The sequence below is a fragment of the Procambarus clarkii genome, chromosome 91 (assembly GCF_040958095.1).
Source record: "Procambarus clarkii isolate CNS0578487 chromosome 91, FALCON_Pclarkii_2.0, whole genome shotgun sequence".
NCBI classification, from domain to species: Eukaryota; Metazoa; Arthropoda; class Malacostraca; order Decapoda; family Cambaridae; genus Procambarus; species Procambarus clarkii.
Genome location: NC_091240.1, coordinates 4462640 through 4490181, shown reverse-complemented (window position 1 = coordinate 4490181; position 27542 = coordinate 4462640). Strand labels below are relative to the sequence as shown.

Genomic DNA, 27542 nt, shown 5'->3' with positions numbered 1-27542 from the left:
TTGGTGTGATATCAACTCCTAGATCTTTCTCTCTGTCTGTTTCATTAAGTACTTCATCTCCTATTCTGTATCCTGTGCCTGGCCTCCTGTTTCCACTGCCTAGTTTCATTACTTTGCATTTACTCGGGTTGAACTTCAACAGCCATTTGTTGGACCATTCACTCAGTCTATCCAGGTCATCTTGTAGCCTCCTACTATCATCCTCTGTTTCAATCCTCCTCATAATTTTTGCATCGTCGGCAAACATTGAGAGGAACGAGTCTATACCCTCTGGGAGATCATTTACATATACCAGAAACAGTATAGGTCCAAGGACTGACCCCTGCGGGACTCCACTTGTGACGTCTCGCCAATCTGAGACCTCACCCCTCACACAGACTCGTTGTCTCCTGTTGCTTAGGTATTCCTCTATCCACCGGAGTACCTTCCCTCTCACTCCAGCCTGCATCTCCAACTTTCGCACTAGCCTCTTGTGTGGCACTGTATCAAAGGCTTTCTGACAATCCAAAAATATGCAGTCTGCCCACCCTTCTCTTTCTTGCCTTATTTTTGTTGCCTGGTCGTAGAATTCAAGTAACCCTGTGAGGCAGGACCTGCCATCCCTGAACCCATGTTGATGCTGTGTTACAAAGTTCCTTCGCTCCAGATGCTCCACTAGTTTTTTTCGCACAATCTTCTCCATCAGCTTGCATGGTATGCAGGTTAGGGACACTGGCTATGTGTGTGTGTGTGTGTGTGTGTGTACTCACCTAATTGTGCTTGCGGGGCTGAGCTCTGGCTCTTTGGTTCCGCCTCTCAACCGTCAATCAACTGGTGTACAGGTTCCTGAGCCTATTGGGCTCTATCATATCTACACTTGAAATTGTGTATGGAGTCAGCCTCCACCACATCACTTCCTAATGCATTCCATTTGTCAACCACTCTTACACTAAAAAAGTTCTTTCTAATATCTCTGTGGCTCATTTGGGCACTCAGTTTCCACCTGTGTCCCCTAGTGCTTGTGCCCCTTGTGTTAAATAGCCTGTCTTTATCTACCCCTGAGTGTGGATGTGTGTGGATGTGGATGTGTGTGGATGTGTGTGTGTGTGTGTGTGTGTGTGTGTGTGTGTGTGTGTGTGTGTGTGTGTGTGTGTGTGTGTGTGTGTGTGGTGTGCAAAAAAAAAAGAGTAAACAGTTGATTGACAGTTGAGAGGCGGGCCGAAAGAGCAAAGCTCAACCCCCGCAGACACAACTAGGCGAATACAACTAGGTGAATACACACACACACACACACACACACACACACACACACACACACACACACACACACACACACACACACACACACACACAGGTGTATAATGCTCATTTGACTTTAGTTTAGGGCTAAAGCATACACTAACTGCCGAGTGGTCATTAAGCCCTCGGCTGGGTAGTGCGGACTCGTTAAAGATTCGATTGTTATTTAGACAAATTATTTTTTTGAGCCTGTACCCCATCCGATCTCTTTGTGTATGTCTTAGTTCCCCGTCTTATTTCACCCTTGTTTTTCTGTCCGTATTTCTCCTATTTTTTTCCATTTGTTGCTAACTGTGTTTAGCTGTTATTAGTCCTTCTGCAGTTATCTTTATTGTTGTGTTCACATGTTATCTCTGGTTTCATATTCTCCTTATGCTTCGCTACTTATCTTCCCTCTTATCTTTCTCCTTATCTTCCCTCTTCCTCCTTATCTTCCGTCTTCCCTTATACCGACTGTCTCTTATCACCACCTGACAGGGGGTCCAGTAGGGTACGAAACGTCTTTATTTTCCCTTCATACATGTTGGTTGGGTTATTGGTTTCAACCTCGTTATTGTGGTTTATTTTCTGCGTGTATAACTCATTTTCTCTCTCTCTCTCTCTCTCTCTCTCTCTCTCTCTCTCTCTCTCTCTCTCTCTCTCTCTCTCTCTCTCTCTCTCTCTCTCCTCTCTCTCTCTCCTCTCTCTCTCTCTCTCTCTCGTGTACTCACCTAATTGTGCTTGCGGGGGTTGAGCTTTGGCTCTTTGGTCAGAAACCAAAGTGTGTGTGTGTATGTATGTGTGTGTGTGTGTGTGTGTGTGTGTGTGTGTGTGTGTGTATGTGTGTGTGTGTGTGTGTGTGTGTGTGTGTGTGTGTGTGTGTGTGTGTGTGTGTGTGTGTGTGTGAGAATGTCTGGACGCGTGTGAGCGCGCGTCTGGACGCCCGCGGGGGCATCCGTAAATCTTCAAGTCCAGGTAATTAAGACACACAAAGGAGGTAAGAAAAAGATGGTAACCTAATTATTGGGGAGGTAACTAGCTAGGAGTGGTTCGCCCCGGCCCCCCACTTTGTTAATTCCCCCCCCTCCCCCTCCCCCTTTTTTGCCCCCCCCAGCGTCCTTCCCAACACCTCCCCCCCCTCTCTCTGCGGTGTTGGAATAGATCTATTGATGAAGAAAGTCGTGGAAAAGAGAGAGAGAGAGAGAGACAGAGAGAGAGAGAGAGAGAGAGAGAGAGAGAGAGAGAGAGAGAGAGAGAGAGAGAGAGAGAGAGAGAGAGAGAGAGAGAGAGAGAGAGAAAGAGAGAAAGGACTTATCGACGTGTATTTTCGGTAATTAGGCTTAGGTTCTTCAAGCACTTCGCTGAAATTTGATCGATTTACGAACTCCAGCGCGAGACGAATTCACGTACACGTCTCATGTATCATGTATGACACACGTATCGCCTTTGACACGTGTTCCAAGAAGGACGACACGCATCTATAGGAATATCAACGCGAGATATCACACACTTGATATTGGTACCACAAATAAGTTCCTAAAATATTCACACGGTAGAACAAGCAGTGGCTGAACTAAGCCGACTTAGCAAATGAGTTGCGCCTCACACAGGGTCTTCAACTTCCCGGTGAATCCGATATGAGAGTTGCTTGAGTTGAGGGTAGATGAGCTGCTCCTGCCGGTAGAGGGAGATGAGGAGGGGATGGGAGTGGGGGAGGGGGCCCGACAGGATGTCATCAAATTTTCTGAAACATATCCAATTATCCCTCAAAGGAATATGGATTTGAGTTTACGGGGATGGGAGGGTAGTTGAAGGGGATGGAATGGTTAGAGGGGGGCAGGGTGGAAATGAGAAAGGGGGTGTGGGAGGAATAGGGGATAGGCGATGTGTGCCTACGTACTAGTGATTACCTATCCTTGCTGGCGGGGATAGGAGAACCCTCCCTAGTCTCCAGCTATTGGTACACTAGTACAATAATTGTTTTTATTGATACACTGTACAATTTTAACCTAAATGGAGTAGCTGAATTACGTCTTATTGCAATAAGAATGTTGCTCAACATTACACTTATTAATGCTCCACACAAGGCAGAAGATATGACAATAGGTCTACATTCTAGATTTAAACACCTTATGTTAAAATCTGTAATCTACATAGATTACAACCTGTTGTACCTCTGCTGGATCGAAAAGAATCATTGGTCTTTTATCAGTATTTGAATTCAGTTGGCTTGAAATTTTTGGAACGGGTTTGCAACCCTGCTTCCAAACCAGTATTTACCCAGGACTTTCTCGACTCTTAAAGTTTCACATTTATAGCCTTTGTTTCGCCTTCTGTTTGGTGTTGATATATTTAATATGTTGTTTGTATGTTCTCTGATATGCCACCCACCTGCTATCCACCTGCTATCCACCTGTTATCCACCTGCTATCCACTTGCTATCCACCTGCTATCCACCTGCTATGCACCTACTATCCACCTGCTATCCACCTGCTATCCACCTGCTATCCACCTGCTATCCACCTGCTATCCACCTGTTATCCACCTGTTATCCACCTGCTATCCACCTGCTATCCACCTGTTATCCACCTGCTATCCACCTGTTATCCACCTGTTATCCACCTGCTATCCACCTCACCGTAACTCAACCTCACCGTTCATGGTCTAACCAACAATTTAAATGTCGTAAAGGAACCAGACCTCCCCCCCCCCCATATTACTCAGGACGACGCTAAAAGCCTGGTAATGAGTGGCACTCCTCAGGGCCATGAGTGGCCCTCCTCAGGGCCATGAGTGGCCCTCCTCAGGGCCATGAGTGGCACTCCTCAGGGCCATGAGTGGCACTCCTCAGGGCCATGAGTGGCCCTCCTCAGGGCCATGAGTGGCCCTCCTCAGGGCCATGAGTGGCCCTCCTCAGGGCCATGAGTGGCACTCTTCAGGGCCATGAAATGTGTCTCAGGACTGCTGACTTTACCCCATAAAGACCGTCTATTGCTACCCACAGCCCAATCGCTACCGTGCTGTTACACCTCCAGCCGCCCACACTGCTCCTGGTGGGCCTTGGTGGTGCTCTGGTGACGGTGGGGGTAGTGTAGCGCAGTGGTCTACGTCCGTGTAGCGCCGTGGTCTACGACCGTGTAGCACAGTGGTCTACGACCGTGTAGCACAGTGGTCTACGTCCGTGTAGCGCAGTGGTCTACGTCCGTGTAGCGCAGTGGTCTACGTCCGTGTAGCGCAGTGGTCTACGTCCGTGTAGCGCAGTGATCTACGTCCGTGTAGCGCAGTGATCTACGTCCGTGTAGCGCAGTGGTCTACGTTCGTGTAGAGCAGTGGTCTACGTCCTTGCTCGTGTAGTGTAGCGCAGTGGTCTACGTCCTTGCATGTGTAGTGTAGCGTAGTGGTCTACGTCCTTGCTCGTGTAGTGTAGCGCAGTGGTCTACGTCCGTGCATGTGTAGCATAGCGCAGCAGTCTACATCGTTTACAAGTAGCACAGCTCACTGACAAGTTAAGCCGGGAGACAGAGAACTGATCTAGTTTACATCCTGAGGAACTTCAGTGCCAGGTAAACCTAACACGGGGGTGAAAACTTCGCCGGGTCATTCATTTGACGAACACCGCCAAATCGCCAAAAATAACCTCCCGCCAATATACACGTCTCTCCCCCCCCCCATCCTTGCTTCAAGATGAAAGATAATTGGCGCAGCGCCTCGAAGGTCAAGGAGCTGCGCCTGTGAATGGTTGTTTCAGGCGGAGGAAACTCTGGCAGCGGTTATCAGGGTTGTTTTGGCTGAGGTGATTAGCCTTAACGAGCACCAACAAGGGCCCGACAGGCAGTAACAAGCGGTGTCTGGCACTGATTTATTGTGGCCAGCGATCTCTAAGATTATTTACGTGTCTTGATGGGGAAGGATGGATTGGTAGGCTGGGGAGGATTGGTAGGCTGGGGAGGGGAGGATTGGTAGGCTGGGGAGGGGAGGATTGATAGGCTGGGGGAGGGGAGGATTGGTAGGCTGGGGAGGGGAGGATTGGTAGGCTGGGGGAGGGGAGGATTGGTAGGCTGGGGAGGGGAGGATTGGTAGGCTGGGGAGGGGAGGATTGGTAGGCTGGGGAGGGGGGAGGATTGGTAGGCTGGGGAGGGGGGAGGATTGGTAGGCTGGGGAGGGGAGGATTGGTAGGCTGGGGAGGGGGGGGGGATTGGCAGGCTGGGGAGGGGGGAGGATTGGTAGGCTGGGGGAGAGGAGGATTGGTAGGCTGGGGAGGGGAGGATTGGTAGGCTGGGGAGGGGAGGATTGGTAGGCTGGGGAGGGGGGAGGATTGGTAGGCTGGGGAGGGGAGGATTGGTAGGCTGGGGGAGGGGAGGATTGGTAGGCTGGGGAGGGGAGGATTGGTAGGCTGGGGAGGGGAGGATTGGTAGGCTGGGGAGGGGAGGATTGGTAGGCTGGGGAGGGGAGGATTGGTAGGCTGGGGAGGGGAGGATTGGTAGGCTGGGGAGGGGGGAGGATTGGTAGGCTGGGGAGGGGGGAGGATTGGTAGGCTGGGGAGGGGGGAGGATTGGTAGGCTGGGGAGGGGGGAGGATTGGTAGGCTGGGGGAGAGGAGGATTGGTAGGCTGGGGAGGGGAGGATTGGTAGGCTGGGGGAGGGGAGGATTGGTAGGCTGGAGGAGGGGAGGATTGGTAGGCAGAGATTGGGACGACTGGCAGCGAGAGTGACAAACGAGAAACAGAACGAGAGACGAGGATAAGAACCCCAACAATGTGAATAGATCAAGTCAGGAATAACTTGACACACACACACAAGTGGAGCTATGAGAGCGGATCAAACTCTCGCAAGCAGCCGGTCATGTGGCTCCAGCAGGCCCTGCAGACACAAGACCTCCTGCTTGCCAGGGGTTGATCCGGTCTCCTGGAGACCGAATGAACCCCTCGCCGGTGTTCTGCTGTTCCATCCGGCAGACGCAGGGGCCGACAATTACAGCAGACTCACGTCGTAAGGAACAACTCCGGCGCAGACTCTGCCTTGAAATTTGATTGTTTTTCCAGCAGCGCCGCCTTGGTAGGATTGGTAGGCTGGGGAGGATTGGTAGGCTGAGGAGGATTGGTAGGGAGGGAGGGAGGGACAATCACGAGGGAGTCGTAGACCCCCGTGATTGTTAATTGGCTCTACTTTAGCAGTTCTCCTTAAACAGGTGCTCTCCTTAGACAGGTGTTCTCCTTAGACAGGTGTTCTCCTTAGACAGGTGTTCTCCTTAGACAGGTGTTCTCCTTAGACAGGTATTCTCCTTAAACAGGTATTCTCCTTAGACAGCTGTTCTCCCTCAGCATCTCTTCTCCCTCAGCAGGTGTTGAATATCACGTGACAATATCCCGTCCGTCAGAAGGAGGACGTCTCAGCCCATCAACGGAGCCACTTGGGCATCATGGTTTGCGTCGCCAAACTGCGTGGTTGGGTTGCCATGGTGATCCTGGCCTGGACTACATGGCAACATATATGACAACATCAGTGCCAATGTTCGTTTGGCATCGTCACAGGTGCCAATTAAGCGCCTCTCTTTCTCTCCAATAGCGGCACTCTGTAAATATAGAGGCTTAAGTCGCCTTTAAGTGCTGGCTATGAGCTTATGCATCAATATAAGCTTATTCATCAATAGCCTCGTAATTGGTAATTAGGTTTCCTGAACGGCAAGGGGCCATTGCGTAATAGTGGACGTGAGCTGCCCACATATGCCACACATGTGACATCCACACCTGACTGTGGTATAGGGCTGTCGACATGACATTACCCACACCTGACTGTGGTACAGGGCTGTCGACATGACACTACCCACACCTGACTGTGGTAGGGGGGGTGTCGACATGACACTACCCACACCTGACTGTGGTACAGGTCTGTCGACATGACACTACCCACACCTGACTGTGGTAGGGGGGGTGTCGACATGACACTACCCACACCTGACTGTGGTACAGGGCTGTTGACATGACACTACCCACACCTGACAACACACCTGCCACTACACTCGCGTTTCCTTAATGACAAAAGATTTAGATAACTTGATTTAGACGACTCACCATTTAGATAATTCACCACGATAATTCCACTCAAGTTAGATCAAACACGTCCCAAACCAGTTTGACGCTCAGTGCTTGGCCCCAAGAACACCCAACCTCAGTAGGAGAGTTATTAATGCCCACCACAACTGAACACCAGCATGTATAATTTATCCCTGAACATTGTCCAGGAGTAAGTGAATATACTGTATATATAGAACATTGTACAGGACTGAATTAATAATATATATATATATATATATATATATATATATATATATATATATATATATATATATATATATATATATATATACCCAGAAGCGAAAAAACACCTGTTGGTGTATGTTGTGATTTTACAATATCATTTTTACCGAGTGATGTACATACAAGATTTATAGTTTCCATTTTAATATTTAATTGGGTCGAAAAATACGATCGTTTCACGTTAACTCGTCTCAAACTGCGATCAATTGTTTGGAGGAGTTGCTGGGAGCTCCGGAGGGGGGTGGGGGTGGGGTAGGGGGATGGGGAGGAAGGGGGGATGGGGGTGGGGGTGGGGTAGGGGGATGGGGAGGAAGGGGGGATGGGGGGGGGGAGGCGCGGAATGGTATAATTGATTATTGAACACCTGGGTACACCTGGTTCATGCTTCTGGGTTACCTTCCTTCCCTTCTCCCCCCCCTCCTCCTTCTCCTTCCCTATCCCTCTCCCTCCAACCTCCCCTTCCTATCCCAGCGGCCTGACCTCACGTGGCGGGGGCATGAGGCGGGGTACAGGTGAGGGGTATGGGGGCATCACTCACCAGGTGGCACCACGTGACGGCACACTCCTCGACGCCGCTCCTGGGGAAACAAACAAAAATACCCTCGTTAGTCGTCGCGTTCATTGCGGAATTGAACTTTTCCCAGCCAATAACACATGGGCAGAGCTCTGTCAGTATCAAATCACAGGTGAAGCTGCTTTAACGCAGAAATGTCGGCAGCGTGCTGCTGCTGCTGCTGCTGCTGCTGCTGTCGATAAATGCAAGGGCTCACATGTGGGGCATAACAGTCCACGTCACAACTACCAAACTGACATCACTACCTCACAACAGATAGATGAAGAAAAGGACCTTGGAGGCAGAATCCATCATTCACTAAAAGTTACACAACAAGTGGGAGCGGCGGTAAAAAAATGCGAACCAAACCCTGGGGATAATCAAGCGTACCTTTACCTATAAGGAAAAGAAAGTAGTCATTCAATTGTATAAGTCTCTGGTGCGCCCCCACCTGGATTATTGCATCCTGGCATGGAGACCTCGTCTTCAGAAAGACAGCTGCTCTGGAGAAGGTGCAACACCGGGCAACAAAAATCATCCCAGAGCTTAGTCATCTCTCATATCAGGAACAGTTGAGGGCTAACAACACCACAAACCAGGCATGACAGCGCGGATCTCATCGAAACCTTTAAAATACTGAACAATTTGGAGGATGTCGATCCGGACAATTTCTTCAAAAGGTTAGATGAAACACGAACGAGGAGCAACGGGTTCAAGCTCAACAAGTCACAATGTAGGACAGAAAACAGGAGATGCTTTTTCACCCATAGGGTTGTAAACCCATGGAACCGCCTACCCGCCGAAGCCGTAAACGCCAAAACTCTACTTGGTTTAAAATACAGCTGGAAAAGATCATCAGAGGCAAATGGAACCACCTTTGACAAGCCACCGGCTTCCTGTCCTCATCATGGCCACTAGTATTAGTGCCCCTCAGGTAAATTCGAGTATGTGAAAGCAATATTTCACTTACGGCCGACGTGACCGTAACGAACACGTTACGTTCGAACACGTTCGAAGCAACAACTCGAAACATTCATCCATGATAAGTCGCGTCAACATCACTTTGACGAGAAACAGAAGACAGTCGACCAAGATGGCTTCCTCGACGAGTCCTTCAGAGGCCTGATATTACCCCTCGCTGTCAGCGACGACAGGTAATATTACCGACCCGGGATCAAAGACCATATCGCTGCTCGCTGGAAAGAATGTCGTCGCCGTCGCCTTTATAGGAACCGGAGGACGACAACGTGAGAGAGAGAGTAGCAATCACGAGATGGTCTGTCATCTGGCCTGTCTATTTCTCCACACAGTCTGTCTCTTCTGCACGCCGTTTGTCACCTCTTTATACGGCGTGTCTCGCCTCCAAACAGTCTTCTGTCTCCTGTTCAGACGGCTGTCACCTGTTCAGACGGTCTGTCACTTGTTCAGATGGTCTGTCTCCTGTTCAGACGGTCTGTCACCTGTTCAGACGGTCTGTCACTTGTTCAGATAGTCTGTCTCCTGTTCAGACGGTCTGTCACTTGTTCAGATGGTCTGTCTCCTGTTCAGACGGCCCGTCTCCTGTCCACAAGGCCTGTCTCTTGCCTGCACGATATGTATCCTGTCTATATGAACTGTCTCCTCTCCGTTCTAACACGTGAAGGAGTTTCCGTCAACTTAATCCTACATATAATGGGTCCTGTAGCACAATAGTCTACGTTCTTGGCTTACACCCGAAGAACCAGGGTTCAATCCCAGGGGCAGGTTGGTTAGGTTACCTATCACCTGATGCCTCTGTTCACCTGCCAGTTAGTTGCACGGAGCTCTAAATTAGCCGTAGAGCTCCAGGCCAACACAAATAAATTAATGTTTGAATTACGTTCTAATTCTTTCCAATTCGCAAGACGGAAAGAGAAATTAGACTTAATCACTGTCCAGAAATTAGTCTTTATTTTTTGTATCAACCGTATTATGGAAGCTTAATCCTCTTAAGTCCTAGGCTTAAACTTTAAGCTTTCAGCTGCAATTAAAGTTCCCCAAAAAAGCCTTAAAAGTGCATGCAAAAATGCACTCTTTCTTCTCAGTGGATGATAAAGTTTTGTCCTGAACTATCTCTGGACAAAATTATACATGCTGTGGCTCTTTGGCCAACTGGGACCTGTGGCTCTTTGGCCAGCTGGGACCTGTGGCTCTTTGGCCAACTGGGACCTGTGGCTCTTTGGCCAACTGGGACCTGTGGCTTTTTGGCCAACTGGGACCTGTGGCTCTTTGGCCAACTGGGACCTTTGGCTTTTTGGCCAACTGGGACCTGTGGCTCTTTGGCCAACTGGGACCTGTGGCTCTTTGGCCAGCTGGGACCTGTGGCTCTTTGGCCAACTGGGACCTGTGGCTCTTTGGTCAACTGGGACCTGTGGCTCTTTGGCCAGCTGGGACCTGTGGCTCTTTGGCCAACTGGGACCTGTGGCTTTTTGGCCAACTGGGACCTGTGGCTCTTTGGCCAACTGGGACCTTTGGCTTTTTGGCCAACTGGGACCTGTGGCTCTTTGGCCAACTGGGACCTGTGGCTCTTTGGCCAACTGGGACCAGTGGCTCTTTGGCCAACTGGGACCTGTGGCTCTTTGGCCAACTGGGACCTGTGGCTCTTTGGCCAACTGGGACCTGTGGCTCTTTGGCCAGCTGGGACCTGTGGCTCTTTGGTCAACTGGGACCTGTGGCTCTTTGGCCAGCTGGGACTTGTGGCTCTTTGGCCAACTGGGACCTGTGGCTTTTTGGCCAACTGGGACCTGTGGCTCTTTGGCCAACTGGGACCTGTGGCTTTTTGGCCAACTGGGACCTGTGGCTCTTTGGCCAACTGGGACCTGTGGCTCTTTGGCCAACTGGGACCAGTGGCTCTTTGGCCAACTGAGACCTGTGGCTCTTTGGCCAACTGGGACCTGTGGCTCTTTGGCCAACTGGGACCTGTGGCTCTTTGGCCAACTGGGACCTGTGGCTCTTTGGCCAACTGGGACCTGTGGTTTTTTGGCCAACTGTGACCTGTACCTCAACCTAATCTCCCCCCTACCCCCTCCCCCCCATTTTAACGACCCCAGTTCCACCAAAAACTCAACTACCCCCTCCCCCATCCCCCCCTACCAAACGAATTCGTGTAAGTCAAGGTAGTTATCACGCCAGTAGTGTTGAAAGTAGTTTAAGGATAGTATTGGCTTCTCTCAGAAGAGGTGCTCGTGGCTCTCATGCGCATGCGCTCCCACATATGTTGGAAGCCTCGTTATAACGACCCAAGCATTCACCTCTTCCCGGGTAAACTTAGTAAAAGGGGTCCCAGGAGGGAAATTATCAGGGGGGAAAGCGACAAGACTTTGAGATTATATATATTACTGGGAAAGGGTCAGGATAAGGATGTGGGATGGGACGTGGGGAACAATGGTGCCCAACCACTTGGACGGTCGGGGATTGAACGCCGACCTGCATGAAGCGAGACAGTTGCTCTTCCGTCCAGTCGAAGTGGTTGGAGTTCACTCTCCGTATGTAGAGTTAGGTATGTTAGTTAGGTACGTTAGGTGGGGGAGCCGGTCGGCCGAGCGGACAGCACGCTGGACTTGTGATCCTGTGGTCCTGGGTTCGATTCCAGGCGCCGGAGAGAAACAATGGGCAGAGTTTCTTTCACCCTATGTCCCTGTTACCTAGCAGTAAAAATAGGTACCTGGGTGTTAGTCAGCTGTCACGGGCTGCTTCCTGGGGGTGGAGGCATGGTCGAGGACCGGGCCGCGGGGACACTAAATACCCGAAATCATCTCAAGATAACCTCCAGATACGTGCACGACGCACGCACACACGCACGCGAAAACACACACACACACACAAACACACACACACACACACACACACACACACACACACACACACACACACACACACACACACACACACACACGCACGCGCACACACACACACACACAAACACACACACACACACGCACACACACACACACACGCACACACACACACACACACACACACACACACACACGCACACACACACACACACACACACACACACACACACACACACGCACACACACACACACACACACGCACACACACACACACACACACACACAGTGGTAGGGTGCTCCAATGGATAAGGTAGCACCAAAACACTAGGAAGCACAGGTTTACTGTGAGGGGCGAGACATTAGACAAGTGGAGTCCCACAGGGCTCTGTACTCGGACCTATCCTGTTTGTGATACACGTGAATGATCTCCCAGAGGGAATAGACTCATTCCTCTCAATGTTTGCTGATGATGCTAAAATTTTGAGAAGAATTAAAACAGAGGAGGACAGCAAGAGGCTACAGGATGATCTCGACCGACTGAAGGAATGGTCCAACAAATGGCTACTAGAGTTTATCTCGAGCAAGTGCAAAGGGATGAGGATAGGCGTAGGGAGGAGGAGGCCAAACACAAGCTACCAGCTGGGAGAGGAAATCCTTCAGGAGTCAGGACGAGAGAAAGGTTTGGGGGTTGATATCACACCAGACCTGTCCCCTGAAGCCCACATCAAAAGGATAACATCAGCGGCGTATGCAAGGCTGGCGAACATAAGAACTGTCTTATGTTAAACTTGTGTAAGGCATCATTGAGAACCTTGTATACCTCTTACGTCAGACCAATACTGGTATATGCGGCTCCTGACTGGAGTCAACATTTAGTCAAACAAAACGAAGTTAGAAAAGCTTCAGAAGTATGCCACCAGGCTAGTGCCTGAGCTGAGAGGTATGAGCTACGAGGAAATATTGCTGGAACTGAACCTCACGACATTGGAAGACAGAAGCGTTAGGGGAGACATGATTACTACATATAAAATCTCATAGGAATTGACAAGGTAGATAAAGATAAACTGTTTAACACTGATGGTACACGAACAAGGGGACACAGGTGGAAACTGAGTACCCAAATGAGCCACAGGGACGTTAGAAAAAACTTTTCAGTGTCAGAGTAGTTAACAGATGGAATGCATTAGGCAGTGATGAGGTGGAGGCTGACTCCATACACAGTTTCAAATGTAGATATGATAGAGCCCAATAGGCTCAGGAACCTGTACACCAGTTGATTGACAGTTGAGAGGCGGGACCAAAGAGCCAGAGCTCGACCCCCGCAAGCACAACTAGGTGAGTACACACACACGAGCGCGCGCGCACACAGGCCAGCAACTCGGCCAACATAATCAATAATCATTCATTTATAGACTCAACGATACGTGAGTATTCACGGTGAATCAATGTTCTACACCTTGATACTCACCCACTATTGACACCCACACACACACCACCCACACACACACCCGCACACACACACACCACCCACACACACACACACACACACACACACACACACACACACACACACACACACACACACACACACACACCACCCACCCCCACACACACACACACACACACACACACACCCACACTTGGGACACAGACCTCAGAGATAAGTCTGTACAGGGTATGATGGACTATGTTACCCAAAAGTGTCAGGAGGCAGTAAACAGGTTCATCCCGGCCCAAAGGGAAAAATCCGAGAAGCAACAGAAGAATCCATGGTATAATAAGGCATGTATGGAAGCGAAGAAACTGAACAAAAGGGCGTGGCGGAACTTCCGGAATAACAGAACACCAGAAAGCAGAGAGAGATGCCAGAGAACCAGGAATGAGTACGTCAAGGTGAGAAGAGAAGCAGAGAAAAGTTCTGAAAATGATATAGCAAACAAAGCCAAGACCGAACCAAAGTTACTCCACAGTCACATCAGAAGGAAAACAACAGTGAAAGAACAGGTATTGAAACTTAGAACAGGCGAGGACAGGTATACAGAGAATGACAAAGAGGTGTGCGAAGAACTCAACAAGAGGTTCCAGGAGGTCTCCACAATAGAACAAGGTGAGGTCACTGTGCTAGGAGAAAGGGAGGTAAACCAGGCGGCCTTGGAAGAGTTCGAAATTACGAGAAAGGAGATCAAGAGACACCTGCTGGATCTGGATGTTAGAAAGGCTGTTGGTCCAGACGGGATCTCACCATGGGTACTGAAAGAGTGTGCAGAGACACTTTGCTTGCCACTCTCCATAGTGTGTAGTAAGTCACTGGAGACGGGAGACCTACCAGAAATATGGAAGACGGCGAATGTGGTCCCAATATACAAAAAGGGCGACAGGCAAGAGGCACTGAACTACAGGCCAGTGTCCTTGACTTGTATACCATGCAAGGTGATGGAGAAGATCGTGAGAAAAAACCTGGTAACACATCTGGAGAGAAGTGACTTCGTGACAAATCGCCAACATGGGTTCAGGGAGGGTAAATCTTGCCTGACTGGCTTATTAGAATTCTACGACCAGGTGACAAAGATTAAGCAAGAAAGAGAGGGCTGGGCGGACTGCATTTTCTTGGACTGTCGGAAAGCCTTTGACACAGTACCGTATAAGAGGCTGGTACATAAGCTGGAGAGACAGGCAGGTGTAGCTGGTAAGGTGCTCCAGTGGATAAGGGAGTACCTAAGCAATAGGAAGCAGAGAGTTACGGTGAGGGGTGAGACCTCCGATTGGCGTGAAGTCACCAGTGGAGTCCCACAGGGCTCTGTACTCGGCCCTATCTTGTTTCTGTGATATGTAAATGATCTCCCGGAGGGTATCGATTCATATCTCTCAATATTTGCGGACGATGCCAAAATTATGAGAAGGATTAAAACAGAAGAGGACTGTTTGAGACTTCAAGAAGACCTAGACAAGCTGAAGGAATGGTCGAACAAATGGTTGTTAGAGTTTAACCCAACCAAATGTAATGTAATGAAGATAGGTGTAGGGAGCAGGAGGCCAGATACAAGGTATCATCTGGGAGAGGAAATTCTTCAGGAGTCAGAGAAAGAAAAAGACTTGGGGGTTGATATCACGCCAGACCTGTCTCCTGCAGCACATATCAAGAGGATAACATCAGCGGCATATGCCAGGCTGGCCAACATACGAACGGCATTCAGAAACTTGTGTAAAGAATCATTCAGAACTTTGTATACCACATATGTCAGGCCAATCCTGGAGTATGCAGCCCCAGCATGGAGTCCATATCTAGTCAAGGATAAGACTAAACTGGAAAAGGTTCAAAGGTTTGCCACCAGACTAGTACCCGAGCTGAGAGGTATGAGCTACGAGGAGAGACTACGGGAATTAAACCTCACTTCGCTGGAAGACAGAAGTTAGGAGGGACATGATCACCACATTCAAGATTCTGAAGGGAATTGATAGGGTAGATAAAGACAGGCTATTTAACACAAGGGGCACACGCACAAGGGGACACAGGTGGAAACTGAGTGCCCAAATGAGCCACAGAGATATTAGAAAGAACTTTTTTAGTGTCAGAGTGGTTGACAAATGGAATGCACAAGGAAATGATGTGGTGGAGGCTGACTCTATACACAGTTTCATGTGTAGATATGATAGAGCCCAATAGGCTCAGGAATCTGTACACCTGTTGATTGATGGTTGAGAGGCGGGACCAAAGAGCCAGAGCTCAACCCCCGCAAACACAACTAGGTGAGTACAACTAGGTGAGTACCAGGTCTGTGTGGTGTAACACACCATGGCAGGTCTGGAAGACAGAAGAGTAAGGGAAGACATGATCACCACCTACAAAATTCTCAGAGGAATTGACAGGGTAGATAAGGATAAACTTTTTAACACGGGTGGTACGCGAAGAAGGGGACACAGGTGGAGACTGAGAACCCAAATGAGCCACAGAGACGTTAGAAAGAACTTTTTCAGTGTCAGAGTAGTTAACAAATGGAATGCATTAGCCAGTGATGTGGTGGAGGCTGACTCCATACACAGTTTCAAGTGTAGATATGATAGAGCCCAATAGGCTCAGGAACCAAAGAGCTGGAGCGTAACCTCCGCAAGCACAACTAGGTGAGTACACACACACAATATTTCACCGCCTACAAACACAAAACAAAAGATCAATTATCCTCAAACACATATATTTCGACAATCGACTTTCAATCAAACTTTTGAAAAGCGAGATATTTTCCATATGCCCGAGCTGAACACTGCCAGTCGTGTTATTGGCGCTCAAACTCCTGCTTTCATTTCGTGATATTATTAACCTTAGGGGCGGACTGACACTTGACCCACCAGCAGCGGGGGTCGAACCGGAAGGGACAGGGCTCTGTGGCACAGCTGGCAATAACAGCTTGACCTCAGAGTCAAGGGGGTCAGTCTCGCGATCACTGTACCTTAAGTATTAAGATCAATACGATTTAAGTGTTAAATACGTTTAACTGTCTAAAGGGAACTTGATCAATTTACCTTTAGCGGGTCTGTTTGGCTCAACTGTTGTTACACCCGCCCCTGCAACCACCCCCCAACTACCCCTACAACCACCACCACCAACAACCTCCCCCATAACCACTACCACGACTACCACCAAGCCAGCCGCCAACCGTAGTGATTGGGGAGGTTACAGGTCACATTCTCTAGATTAACACGGAATGAAAGGTTAATGGAGAGAGGTGGTGGGGGAGGGGGTGATGGGGGGGGGGGGTGATGGGGGGGAGGGGGGAGGTAAGGAGATGGGGGTGTTGGCGATGATGGAATTGTGGAGGAGGAATATATGGAGGCGACGGAGGTTAGTGGAGTGGTGATTATCAGAGAGCCTCCCTCCACCACCACCACCATCACCATCACCAGAGAGCCTCCACCACCATCACCACCATCACCAGAGAGCCTCCACCACCACCATCAGAGAGCCTCCACACCACCACCATCACCAGAGAGCCTCCACCACCATCACCACCACCATCACCATCAGAGAGCCACCACCACCATCACCAGAGAGCCTCCACCACCACCATCAGAGAGCCACCACCACCACCACCATCACCAGAGAGCCTCCACCACCACCACCAACACCACCACCACCAGAGAGCCTCCACCACCACCACCACCACCACCAGAGAGCCTCCACCACCACCATCAGAGAGCCTCCACCACCACCACCAGAGAGCCTCCACCACCACCACCACCACCACCACCACCACCAGAGAGCCTCCACCACCACCACCAGAGAGCCACCACCACCACCACCACCAGAGAGCCTCCACCACCACCACCACCACCACCACCACCAGAGAGCCTCCACCACCACCATCAGAGAGCCTCCACCACCACCACCAGAGAGCCTCCACCACCACATATAGGCCACTCCACCGTGAACTGACTTTTCATATATTGATTTTCTGCAGTTGGTGATTGGCGGATGTATTGAGCCGTGTTTTATATTGGTTATTGTAGTGACGGTGAGAGAGAGAGAGAGAGAGAGAGAGAGAGAGAGAGAGAGAGAGAGAGAGAGAGAGAGAGAGAGAGAGAGAGAGAGAGAGAGAGAGAGAGAGAGAGAGAGAGAGAGAGTGAGAGAGAGAGAGAGAAAGGGAGAGAGTGTATGGACTGTGTTGAACCATCAATATGTGAAGAGTTCTTATAGTGTTACTTAGTGGTGTATCCTGCGATGCCCGGGTCTCCTAGTCTCTACCCACTGCCTCCCACCCCCCCTAGTCCTGCTTCCACAACCCCCCTTTCTCCTCCCCCTCTCCATGTCTTACCCTATCACTATAACCATTTCCCCTACACATTATCTCCATTACTGTAGCCAAACATCTGAGTTAAAAGGTCTACGGACTCAGCGCTGAATATTTCACATTCACACAGACTTTGTGTACGGAGATGGGGAAAGGGGGGGGGGGATGTACAAGGGATGGTACTCCATCCCTTGTGTTGAGTGTGCATGAGTTACACATCGGCCAGACTGGTAAATCTCTTTCCTCGCTTTTAAAACAGCATTCTTATGCTATTCGTACAGCCCAGCACTCCAGTCCATTGTATTTACATTCCAGTTTATGCGATCATTCTATCGACTTCACAGGGGCAAAATGTATTGTTAAAAGTAAGGGTTTTGTTGAATGAAATCTGATCGAGTCTGCTCTGATCAAACATTGTAATAACAGCCTTAATGTGAGCCCCGGTATGTACAAGTTGGATCCCTATATAAGCCTCACTATAACACGTCAAAACAATATAGCAGCCATTTAACACGTATAGCACTTGGGAATATTAATAGGAGCTGCCTCGTATGGGCCAACAGGCCTTCTGCAGTTATCTTCTTTCTTATAATTCCTTTCCTTCACTTATTGTTGGTGGTCAGGTGATCTGCCCAGGCGGGTATAAAGGTCTGATCAGCAATGTTTCCAATCATCATTCTACTCCGCTCTGATGAAGGCGAATTAGCCGAAAACGGGTTAAGCATTCTCTATTTTTCACATGTGTTTTTTCCGCATACTTGGATCAGTGTTTTTGTGATCATTGTTGCATATATATATATATATATATATATATATATATATATATATATATATATATATATATATATATATATATATATATATATATATATGTATATGTATATGACTGTCGAAACACCAGCGAAGAACAATCGACACCTCCCATAAAACTATTACAAGTCTGTCTGCTATAAAGAAGATGAAGAAAAAATTGTAATTTCGAAAGAGTTGAAACTGACGGCGCCAGACAAGACACTGGACTCAATTATCTATCGTCAAAGAAAAAGGATGGGTGTGTACTCACCTAGTTGCGGTTGCTGGGGTTGAGCTCTGGCTCTTTGGTCCCGCCTCTCAACTGTCAATCAACAGGTGTACAGGTTCCTGAGCCTACTGGGCTCTATCATAGCTACACTTGAAACTGTGTATGGAGTCAGCCTCCACCACATCACTTCCTAATGCATTCCATTTATTAACTACTCTGACACTGAAAAAAATCTTTCTAATGTCTTTGTGGCTCATTTGGTACTAAGTTACCATCTGTGACCCCTTGTTCGTGATCCACCCGTGCTGAAGAGTTTGTCTTTGTCCACCCTGTCAATACCCCTGAGAATTTTGTAGGTGGTTATCATGTCTCCCCTTACTCTTCTGTTTTCCATGGATGTGAGGTTCAGCTCCTTTAGCCATTCCTCGTAGCTCATGCCTCTCTGTTCCGAAACTAGTCTGGTGGTATACCTCTGAATCTTCTCTAGCTTTGTCTTGTGTTTAATTTGGTATGGACTCAAGGCTGGAGCTGCATACTCCAGGATTGGTCTGACATAAGTGGTATACAAGGTCCTGAGCGATTCCTTACACAAGTTTCTAAAGGCCGTTCTTATGTTGGCCAGTCTAGCATATGCCGCTGATGATATCCTTTTGATGTGGTTCTCTATGGATATCTGAAACTCCTGAAGAACCTGTGGACAGGTTCTTTGTGATATCAACTACCCAGATCTTTCTCTCTTTTTTACTCTTGCAGGATATCACCTCCCAGATGGTACATTGTCTTCAGCCTTCTGCTCCCTTCGCTTAATTTCATTACCTTACACTTTGCTGAGTTGAACTTTAGAAGCCATTTTCTAGACCCTTCCACCAGTGTGTCCAGGTTGTCCTGTAGTCTCTATCTTCATCTGTCTTGATTCTTCTCATAATTTTTGCATCATCAGCAAACATTGACAGGAATGTGTGTATACCCATGGAAGATCGTTTACATATATCAGAAGCAGGATGGGTCCAAGTACAGAGCCCTATGGGACTCCGCTGGTGACATCTCGCCTCTCTGATGTCTTCCCCCGCGCAGTTACTCGCTGTTTCCTGTTGCTTAGATACTCCCTTATCCACTGGAGCACCTTACCTATTATTTCTGCCTGTTGCTCCAACTTTTGTAACAGCCTTTTATGGGGTACTGTGTCAAAGGCTTTCCTTTTACTGTGTGTGTGTGTGTGTGTGTGTGTGTGTGTGTGTGTGTGTGTGTGTGTGCACTCTCCTATTTGTGCAAGCGGGGGTTGAGCTCTGGCTCTTTGGTTCCGCTTCTCAACTGTGTGTGTGTGATGGGATATATCCTTGATTTGCTTTGATCAGTTTTCCCGTAAGGCATACTTACTTAAAACCGACTTCTTATGCTTGATTAATCAGCTCAATTAAGCTTGTAACTGCCCTCATTACCCGTCTTAATCACTGTATTACGCAGGGCGGTGAAAAATGGCCTCAACAATGTTTCATTTAATTCTTTCTATATTTCTGACAATGTTTCGTTCAAGACAATTATTAACACATGGTAGAGGACATAAGATATAGCACATATCTTGCCCATAAGATATAGGAAAATATAGGAAACTAGGAAAGATATAGGATATGGGAAAATAGGTCCTGCTTGGCCTAACTTGGTTATGCTTCTCCTGCTTGGCCTAACTTGGTTATGCTTCTCCTGCTTGGCCTAACTTGGTTATGTTTCTCCTGCTTGGCCTAACTTGGTTATGTTTCTCCTGCTTGGCCTAACTTGGTTATGTTTCTCCTGCTTGGCCTAACTTGGTTATGCTTCTCCTGCTTGGCCTAACTTGGTTATGTTTCTCCTGCTTGGCCTAACTTGGTTATGCTTCTCCTGCTTGGCCTAACTTGGTTATGCTTCTCCTGCTTGGCCTAACTTGGTTATGCTTCTCCTGCTTGGCCTAACTTGGTTATGCTTCTCCTGCTTGGCCTAACTTGGTTATGCTTCTCCTGCTTGGCCTAATTTGGTTATGCTTCTCCTGCTTGGCCTAACTTGGTTATGCTTCTCCTGCTTGGCCTAACTTGGTTATGCTTCTCCTGCTTGGCCTAACTTGGTTATGTTTCTCCTGCTTGACCTAACTTGGTTATGCTTCTCCTGCTTGGCCTAACTTGGTTATGTTTCTCCTGCTTGGCCTAACTTGGTTATGTTTCTCCTGCTTGACCTAACTTGGTTATGTTTCTCCTGCTTGACCTAACTTGGTTATGCTTCTCCTGCTAGGCCTAACCCGGTGGCACTGCCAAAAGTACAAACCAAAACAAATGACAACAACTAATGAAATTCTGATCTTTGTTTAACTCAAGTCATTTTAGTTTTGCTGAATTTGGTAAAACAAAAAACACGAATCAAACGACCCGAAGCTGTTTTGAGACACGAACGAGTTGCGTATTGGTCGAATTAGGTCAGAAAATAGACAAATAATACATGATCCACCGAACTGTTGGGTTTAAGAGTTTCAGACCAAGAGACTGAGGTCTAATCCACCCAGTCCAATGATCCCCAGGTCAGCTGTCCTCATATTCAACTCTCCGGCAAATTCTAGAAGTGAATATCTGGCAGAGAATACTCGAAATGTTCTTAATTACAGTCCAATTCAGCCTATTACTTTAATATTGCCTTCCACTGCTAATTGGATTCATCGCACACACACACACGAACGCACAACAGGATCTAATTCGATTTCATTAATCGCCAAAATGGATCCCCCGAAAAATGGGGATTTGCTACATATTCCACTTTTACCACATTACTGGGATTAGGGGAGGAGATCGAGAGAGTTATTGGTGCTGGTGAGTGATGCTTGGCCCCCCCTACCCCCATTTAACTTGAGAGGTTTCAGCTCTTGGACCCCAAACCTTTACAGTAAAGCAACGTATCCTCATGTCATGCTTGTCGAAGCCACGTTTGGCCCCAAAGATGCATTCAACGCATTTTGTAACCAAAAACACATTTTTCCGAATTTTGTATTTGAGTGTATTATAATTTTGAAGTAAGCTAACTTTGGGACCTGTTAGGTAAGCAGGTAGGTATGAGGATAAAAACTATGAGGTTATGATAACAGGCGGACTATGAGACCAAGACAACAGCTGGACTATGATGACAAGATCCATCATAGTCCAGCACCCAAATACCGTGCCTAATCGCTTAGATAATCGGGATTCGAACGCGGACCGCGTAATAGAGCGTGGCATTACCTGTACCGACCAGTCCAAGGAGGGGGGGGGGGGGTGGGGAGGGTTAGGTCGGGTGTCCGAGTTCCACTAAACAATTATTTGTATTTGTAGAACGTAATCTTTTTAAGAGACGCGGTCCGAACACGTGAAGCGAGCGAACCGCTGTTCAAATAATTCGAACGGAATTAGTTGTGTGTAGTTTGACATTTGTAAATATCGTTTTTTTTATGTAGACGGGTTAGAATGTTTTTTATTTTTATTAAATATTTTGGAACCCGTCCTGTTTTCAGGAACGTAGCTGTTGCTGAAACAGCTTCGTTTTGAACCTTTTCTCGGTAAGTGGTTCACTCACTCTTAAGAGTGTCTGGGCCCAATGCTATGTGAATTATGAACATGTAACTCATAAACCTCAGGCAAGTCACTGCATGTAGGGTTTCAGCTCCGGGGCTCCGCCTTTATAGTGATAAGTGTCCATTGTTCGTAACTATACTTGCGTTCGAAAATTAGATTGACAAAGCCTTGATTGGAACTGTACTTACGTTCGAAGCTCCTTGACACCCTTCCCAAACTTCCATTTTATAAAACAGAAAAAAAATATTCCATAGATCCTGAATTAACAGAGATTATATTAACGACGTCAACTAATCAAAACATTTCCTGTAGTTAAGGTGCAGGCTTCACTACACAACGTGTGTGTGGATTTATAAAATTGTGACCAATGAGATTTGAATTCTAGGGGGACCCCGTGGGCCCCTGGAGAGTGGGGTTAACTAGGAAGTTGGTACAGTTGTCCCTTGAGGCCCGCCGGACACGGAGTTCCACGAGTTACATCACAGCTGAGTGCATGGCAAAGCTGCGGAGATGTATTTCAAGGGTTTAGGCTGCCAATCACGCTACGGGTAGAGTGGCGATGTGTGTGTGTGTGTGTGTGTGTGTGTGTGTGTGTGTGTGTGTGTGTGTGTGTGTGTGTGTGTGTGTGTGTACACACCAATTTGTGCTTGCGGGGGTAGAGCTCTGGCTCTTTGGTCCCGCCTCTCAACTGTCAATCAACTAGTGTACAGATTCTTGAGCCAACTGGGCTCTATCATATCTACATTTGAAACTGTACTCACCTAGTTGTACACACACACCTGTACTCACCTAATTGTACTCAACTAATTGTGTTTGCGGGGGTTGAGCTCTGGCTCTTTGGTCACGCCTCTCAACCGTCAGTCAACAGGTGTACAGGTTCCTGATCCTGTGTGTGTGTGTGTGTGTGTGTGTGTGTGTGTGTGTGTGTGTGTGTGTGTGTGTGTGTGTATGTGTGTGTGTGTGTGTGTGTGTGTGTGTGTGTGTGTGTGTGTGTGTGTGTGTTCCGTGCACAAGCGAGCGTACGTGATTTCAAGGGTTCTCCCCTAATTATACTCACATATATTTACTCTGCAGGGAGGAGCATTAGCTCCTGAGCCCCGCCTTTCCCTGTGTTGATTGTCTTACACAATCACTCTCAACTTACGCCTCTCTTAAACCCGCCTCCTCGTCTGGTCATTCCCTCGACTTATTTTGCGCCAAAGGAATATTTTCTGATCATTATGACTAGCCTGAATCGACTTTATATCCATTTTCTAATGTTTTCCTCCATGCGAAGTATTTTATATGTCTCGAACAAGTCTTCCCCTCTATATCAACCTTTCACAAGTGTAGCAGCCTCATAATGGGTCGTTAACACTTTACGAATGCAGAAACATGTAGTCTGACATTCATCTTAGCTCTGAGAGTAGTCATCATGTCGAAGGCGTTTTCCTAGCATTTTCCTTTCAATTTTCATTAAATTAATATTCATGCTTGTTTTACGAGTTTATGTCTGTCCGGATGTCCTCTCAGGAATATATGCAGGGATCTGAGGCTAGATTCACGAATAAGTTACGCAAGTACTTACGAACCTGTACATCTTTCCTCAAACTTTGACGACTTTGGTTATATTTATTAAACAGTTTACATTCATGAAAACTTGCTAATCAACTGTTGTTATTGTTATAAACAGCCTCCTGGTGCTTCGGAGCTCATTAACTGTTTAATAATTGTAAAGAGAGCCACCAAACATTGAGGAAAGATGTACAGGTTCATAAGTGCTCGCGTAACTGCTTCGTGAATCTGGCCCCTGGTCTTAGAATGATGTGTAAGTCATTGTCACCTGACTGCTTCGCTATACTGAGACCACATCAGCCGTCTTCTAGCTGTTGGGTATCTCACTCCTCTCCAGTGAGGCGTGGAGATCAACGTTTCTTTAGGTAGGGGTTATATGTCAGAGTCTGCATACTCAAGAGTGGGTCTCACGCACGTTGTATATAGTTTCCTGAAGGCTCTCTATTTAAGTTCGACAAGCAGTGTTGCCATCCACTGCCGAGTGTAGCACTTGCAACGCCTGCAACCCCACCCGAAAATGGTGAAAAATGTAACCTTTATTTTTGTAGAACCTTCCACTAATTGTCAGAAAATAAAATGCTATAATATGTCGCGTAAAACAATATATATAATTCTTGTTTCCATATAAATTTTCATTGCAAGAAATCTACAATAGATGATCATCACCCATTTTGAAAACACTTGACCTATTTCCAAATCACTCGACTCGTCTTATAAATCCATTTCTGATTGACTTAAGAGCCTCGTAAGACAGCAATCATGTTCCATCCTGCCGTAAATGGTCGCAGAAATTCACATTTTGCATTCTGGGGGACGTCAAAGGTGGCTGTGGGCCCTATTCTTCTCCTCCCAGTGGGATCACAGCCGTGGATACGAGGGCCTCTCTCCCCCACACCGACTCAAAGGCCCCTCAGAATTCCTTTGTGGTGGTCTGAGGGCACTCTGATCTCGAGAGACTCACATTCTGCCGGGGACCGACCGTAGCTGTGTGTGGCAAGGTTGTAGAGCAAAGTACTGCTGTTCCAGTACACGTGGGCCTCCTGGAATGGACACTGCTGTTCCAGTACACGTGGACCTCCAGGAATGGACACTACTGTTCCAGTTCACGTGGACCTCCAGGAATGGACACTGCTGTTCCAGTTCACGTGGACCTCCTGGAATGGACACTACTGTTCCAGTTCACGTGGACCTCCAGGAATGGACACTGCTGTTCCAGTACACGTGGACCTCCAGGAATGGACACTGCTGTTCCAGTTCACGTGGACCTCCAGGAATGGACACTGCTGTTCCAGTACACGTGGACCTCCAGGAATGGACACTGCTGTTCCAGTTCACGTGGACCTCCAGGAATGGACACTACTGTTCCAGTTCACGTGGACCTCCAGGAATGGACACTGCTGTTCCAGTACACGTGGACCTCCAGGAATGGACACTACTGTTCCAGTTCACGTGGACCTCCAGGAATGGACACTGCTGTTCCAGTCCACGTGGGCCTCCTGGAATGGACACTGCTGTTCCAGTTCACGTGGGCCTCCAGGAATGGACACCGCTGTTCCAGTTCACGTGGACCTCCAGGAATGGACAGCTGACCAGGCACTTCAAACACACGTACGATGCTCATGAAGAAGTATATAACTCTTGCAAGACCGAGCTTCAGCTCTTGGATCACGCCTTTTCAGCTGCCGGATCCTCTAGATTTAGCTAACAACACACCTGTTAATAGATGGTTACCTTGCCAAGATGCCCATTCCCCCTATTTTTTGGCTCGTTTCCTGTCTTTAGCCTCATCATCTTGCATTTACTTACGTTGATTTTTAGTAGCCACTTAATTAATAAATCTTGTAGTTTCTTCATTTAATACTGCAACATTTTGCAACAATTCTTTCCCCTATTTTCATGCATTAAGCATCAGGTACAATCGTTGCAGTGTTGTGAATGTTTAGGTTATGGTATAGTATACCTTACAGAAATAGACCTCGGGGCAATTCCCATTTTTTATGTCGCTCCATTTGGACTGTTTCCTCATTGTAATAGTGTGTGTGTGTGTGTGTGTGTGTGTGTGTGTGTGTGTGTGTGTGTGTGTGTGTGTGTGTGTGTGTGTGTGTGTGTGTGTGTGTGTGTGTATGTCTATGTGTGTGTATGTGCAAGAAAGTGAGTGCGCGTGCGTGCATTCATTAGTGTTTGTGCGAGTACGCGAGTGTTCGTAAACGTGTAATAGTGCGTGCGCGCGTGAGTATGCATTGATGAGTGTGTGCGTGTGTATGTATCATGCATGAGTGTGTGCGTGTGTATGTATCATGAGTGTGTGCATGTGTATGTATCATGAGTGTGTGCGTGTGTATGTATCATGAGTGTGTGCGTGTGTATGTATCATGAGTGTGTGCGTGTGTATGTATCATGAGTGTGTGCGTGTGTATGTATCATGAGTGTTTACGTGTGAGTGTGTGGAGGGCAAGAGAAGGTGAGGTACGGTTAAAAGGAGGAGGGGGAGAGAGAGGGGTGAGGGGAGAGTGGGGGCAGGGGTGGGGGGTGGAGAGGGGGAGGGGGGGTGGGTGGAGAGGGGGATGGATGAGACTAGTAGAACGTCCTTGGCCTGGACGATTGAGACCAATTACTCTATCGGATATCAATCACGCAACTGTATGTTAGAGAGGCGTGGTACTAGCATCCTCTCCTCGTCTCTCTCTTCCCTAACTATAGTTCCTCTTACCCTGAGCCGGTCGGCCGAGCAGACAGCACGCTGGACTTGTGATCCTGTGGTCCTGGGTTCGATCCCAGGCGCCGGCGAGAAATAATGGGCAGAGTTTCTTTCACCCTATGCCCCTGTTACCTAGCAGTAAAATAGGTACCTGGGTGTTAGTCAGCTGTCACGGGCTGCTTCCTGGGGGTGGAGGCCTGGTCGAGGACCGGGCCGCGGGTACACTAAAGGCCCCGAAATCATGTCAAGATAATCTCAAGATACCCTCATTATTCCCTCTCGATATCTACCCTCTATCCTTCCCCCCCCCCCTGTTCTTCTCCGGTTCGATCTCCCAATATCCTTAGACTATCCGTTACTCTAGCGCCTTCGTTTATCTCATACTGTCTCCTTATCTATCCCTCTCCCTGACGACCCCCACACCTGTAATACCAGCTCGTTAGCCCCCCACACCTGTAATACCAGCTCGTTAGCCCCCCACACCTGTAATACCAGCTCGTTAGCCCCCCACACCTGTAATACCAGCTCGTTAGCCTCCCACACCTGTAATACCAGCTCGTTAGCCCCCCACACCTGTAATACCAGCTCGTTAGCCCCCCACACCTGTAATACCAGCTCGTTAGCCTCCCACACCTGTAATACCAGCTCGTTAGCCTCCCACACCTGTAATACCAGCTCGTTAGCCCCCCACACCTGTAATACCAGCTCGTTAGCCCCCCACACCTGTAATACCAGCTCGTTAGCCTCCCACACCTGTAATACTAGCTCGTTAGCCCCCCACACCTGTAATACCAGCTCGTTAGCCCCCCACACCTGTAATACCAGCTCGTTAGCCCCCCACACCTGTAATACCAGCTCGTTAGCCCCCCACACCTGTAATACCAGCTCGTTAGCCCCCCACACCTGTAATACCAGCTCGTTAGCCCCCCACACCTGTAATACCAGCTCGTTAGCCTCCCACACCTGTAATACCAGCTCGTTA

General features: G+C 48.2%; 1 protein-coding gene across 4 annotated transcripts in view; it reads right to left on the bottom strand.

Moving 5' to 3' along the window:
• LOC123773938 (uncharacterized) overlaps window positions 1-27542 on the bottom strand; it is a 134947-nt gene that overhangs the window by 46363 nt on the left and 61042 nt on the right. For 2 of the 4 annotated variants that reach the window (XM_069318667.1, XM_069318668.1), the window contains one exon: window positions 8112-8151. The exons of the other annotated variants lie outside the window; for them this stretch is intronic. The gene's annotated coding sequence lies outside the window, so the exon portion shown is untranslated. The remainder of the gene's footprint in view (window positions 1-8111; window positions 8152-27542) is intronic. 4 annotated transcript variants of the gene reach the window in all.